Raw genomic sequence first — 4,098 nt, 5'->3', positions numbered from 1 at the left:
CCAATTTCTCAAAGCACAAACTCCCACAACTCACCCAATATAGAGTAATAATTTGACTATAAAATTATTAAATTATGGAATTTTTAATTAAAAATATGCTCCCAGAAAGTCTCCATAACCAGGTGATTTCACTGGAGAGTTCTATCAAACATTTAAAAAAGAATTAACACTAATTTTACACAATATCTTCAGAACATAGGAGAAGGGGAAACACTGTATAAGACTAATTTATTCTGATGCCCAAACTAGACAAAAACCATTAAAAAAACCCCACAACTAAAGTTAAATACCCGTCATAGGTATATATGCAAAAAAAATTAACAAAACATTAGCAAGTAAAATTCAGCGATGTATAAAAAGAAGTATGCATACTAACCAACTGGGGCATATTCCAAAGATACAAGGCTGGTTTAATATTTGAAAATGAGATCCATCATATTAACAGACTAAAGAAGAAAAAACGTAGAATTATATCAATTAGTGCATAAAAGACATCTGACACATATTAATGGTAAAAACTATCAGAAAACCAGGGATAGGGTGGGGCTTCCTAAACTTGATAAAGAACATCTACAGAAAATCTATAGCTAATATCATTCCTAATAGTGAAAAACTGAATGCTTTCTTCCTAAGATTGGGATCAAAGCATGGATATTCACCCTCATTCCTCTTACTCAACATTGTACTGGAAATCTTTGCTAGTGCAATATGGCAAGAAAAGGAGATAAAATCTATCCATCAGAAAGGAAGAAATAAAATTATTATTATATGCAAGTGATATGATGGTCTATGTAGAAAAATCCCCAAGGAATTTATCAAAAACTCCTAGAACTAATAAGTGAGTGCAGCAAGCTTGCAGAATAGGAGGTCAATATACAAAAATAATATATTTATATACACTAGCAATACACATGTGGAAATTAAAATTAAAAATATAACACCATTCACAATTGCTTAAGAAAATGAAATACTGAGGCATAACAAAACATGTACAGAACTTGTATACCTAAAACTTTAAAAATACTGAGGAAAGAAACCAAAGAAGATATAAGTGAATTGAAAGACATACTATTTTCATAGCCTAGAAAATTCACCATTGTTAAGATGCCATTTCCATTCAAAATCATATATAGATTTAACACAATTCATACCAAAATTCCAATGAAATATTTTTGTAAATATAGACAAGATTATTCTAAAATTTATATGGAAAGAGAAAGGAACCAGAATAAATAAAGTAATTTTTAAAAAGAAGAAAGTAGGAGGAATCAGTTTGCCTGATTTTAATATTTATTATGTTACAGTAATCAAGGCAATGTGTTATTGGTGGAAGGATAAACAGAGGGATCAGCAGAACAAAATAGAGAACCCAGAAATAGCTCCACGCAAGTATAGCAAAGTGATTTTTGACAAAGGTGCCTAAGGTACTCAACAGAACAAGGATAACCTTTTCAATAAATAGTGCTGAAGAAATTGGATAGCTATAGACAGAAAAAAAAAAAAAACACCTTTATGCCAAAATTAGCTCTAAATGGGTCATAGGATTAAATGTAAAATGTAGAAGTATAAATCTTCATGTGTTCTGCACATTTTTTGACTTGATTATTTGTTTTTGGGTGTTGAGTTTGAGAAGTTCTTTATAGATCTTGGATGTCAGCCCTTTATCTGTAGTGTCATTTGCACATATCTTCTCCCATTCCGTGGGTTGCCTCTTTGTTTTGTTGACAGTTTTCTTTGCTGCACAGAAGCTTTTTATCTTGATGAAGTCCCAAAATTTCATTTTCGCTTTTGTTTCCCTTGCCTTTGGAGACATGTCTTGGAAGAAGTTGCTGTGGCCAATGTCAAAGAGATTACTGCTTATGTTCTATAGGATTTTGATGGATTCCTGTCTCACATTGAGGTCTTTCATCCATTTAGAGTTTATCTTTGTGTATGGTGTAAGAGAATGGTTGAGTTTCATTCTTCTGTATATAGCTGTCCAATTTTCCCAGCACCATTTATTGAAGAGACTGTCTTTTTTCTATTGCATATTTTTTTCTGCTTGTCAAAGATTAGTTGACATAGAGTTGAGGGTCCATATCTGGGCTCTCTATTCTGTTCCATTGATCTATGTGTCTGTTTTTGTGCCAATGCCATACTGTCTTGGTGATCACAGATTTGTAATATAGCTTGAGATCAGGCAACATGATGCTTCCAGCTTTGTTTTTCTTTTTCAACATTTCCTTGGCAATTCAGGGTCTTTCTGGTTCCATACAAATTTTAGGATTGTTTGTTCCAGCACTTTGAAAAATGCCATTGTTATTTTGATCAGGATGGCATTGAAAGTATAGATTGCTCTGGGCAGCATAGACATTTTAACAATGTTTATTCTTCCAATCCATGAGCATGGAATGCTTTCCATTTTTTTTGTGTCTTCTTTAATTTCTTTCATAAGTTTTCTGTAGTTTCTAGAGTATAGAATCTTCACCTCTTTGGTGAGGTTTATTCCAAGGTATCTTATGATTTTTGGTGCTATTGTAAATGGAATCAATTCTCTAACTTCTCTTTCTACAGTTACATTGTTAGTGTATAGGAAGCAATTGATTTCTGTGCATTGATTTTGTATCCTGCCACATTACTGAATTGCTGTATGAGTTCCAGTAATTTGGGGGTGGAGTCTTTTGGGTTTTCCACATAAAGTATCATGTCATCTGTGAAGAGAGAGAGAGTTTGACTTCTTCTTTTCCAATTTGAATACGTTTTATTTCTTTTTGTTGTCTGATTGCTGTTGCTAGGATTTCTAGTACCATATTGAAAAATAGTGGCGAAAAGGGGCATCCTTGTCATGTTCCTGATCTTAAGGGAAAGGCTCTCAGCTTTTCCCCATTGAGAAAGATATTCATTGTTGGCTTTTCATACTCCAAAGAATACACACAAATGACTAACAAACACATGAAAAAATATTCATCATCATTAGCCATCAGGGAAATTCAAATCAAAACCACATTGATATACCACCTTACACCAGTTAGAATGGGAAAAATGGACAGGGAAAGAAACAACAAATGTTGGAGAGGTGGTGGAGAAAGGGGAACCCTCTTACACTGTTGGTGGGAATAGAAGTTGATACAGCCACTTTGGAAAACTGTGGATGTTCCTCAAAAAGTTAAAAATATAGCTACCCTATGACCCAGCCATTGAATTACTGGGTATTTACCCCAAAGACACAGATGTAGTGAAAAGAAGGGCCACATGCACCCCAATGTTCATAGCAGCAATGTCCACAATAGCCAGACTGTGGAAGGAGCTGAGATGGCCCTTCAACAGATGAATGGATAAAGAAGATGTGGTCCATATATACATTGGAATATTACTCAGCCATCAGAAAGGATGAATACCCAACTTTTGCATTAACATAGATGGGACTGGAGGAGATTATGCTAAGTGAAATAAGCCAAGCAGAAAAAGCCAATTATCATATGGTTTCACTTATTTGTGGAACATAAAGAATAACATGGAGGACATTAGGAGAAGGAAGAGGAAAATGAAGGGGGGTGGAATCAGAGGGAAGATGAACTATGAGAGACTATGAACTCTGGGAAACAAACTAAGGGTTTTAGAGGGGAGAGGCGTTGGGGGATCGGTTAGTCTGGGGATGGGTATTAAGGAGGGCACATATTGCATGGAGCACTGGGTGTTATACACAAACAATGAATCATGGAACACTACATCAAAAACTAATGATGTACTGTATGGTGACTAACATAACATAATAAAAAAATTTCTTAAAGTATAAATCTTTTCAAAGAAGATAATTGTAGCAAATCTTTGGGACTTTGGCCTTGATGAGGAGTTCTTAGACATGACACTGATAGCATAATTCATAAAAGAAAAAAATTGTTCTGTGACAAATCATGTTAAGGAAGATGAAAGGGCAAGCTGCAGACCGAGAAAAAAATTGCAAACCACGTATCTGACAAAGGACTCATATCTAGAAACTTAAAGAATTCTCAAAACTCAACATTAAGCAAACAATTCAATCAGAAAATGGGGAAAGGACATGAAGAGACATTTTACTGAAGAGGATATAGAGATTGCAAAGATGCATATGGAACACTG

This window comes from Mirounga angustirostris, unplaced genomic scaffold (assembly GCF_029215605.1).
Source record: "Mirounga angustirostris isolate CCGP_5_RB_7025 unplaced genomic scaffold, mMirAng1.0.hap1 SCAF_3, whole genome shotgun sequence".
In the NCBI taxonomy this organism is placed as follows: domain Eukaryota; kingdom Metazoa; phylum Chordata; class Mammalia; order Carnivora; family Phocidae; genus Mirounga; species Mirounga angustirostris.
The sequence above is the reverse complement of the archived record's forward strand: the minus strand, read 5'-3'. Positions refer to the sequence as shown.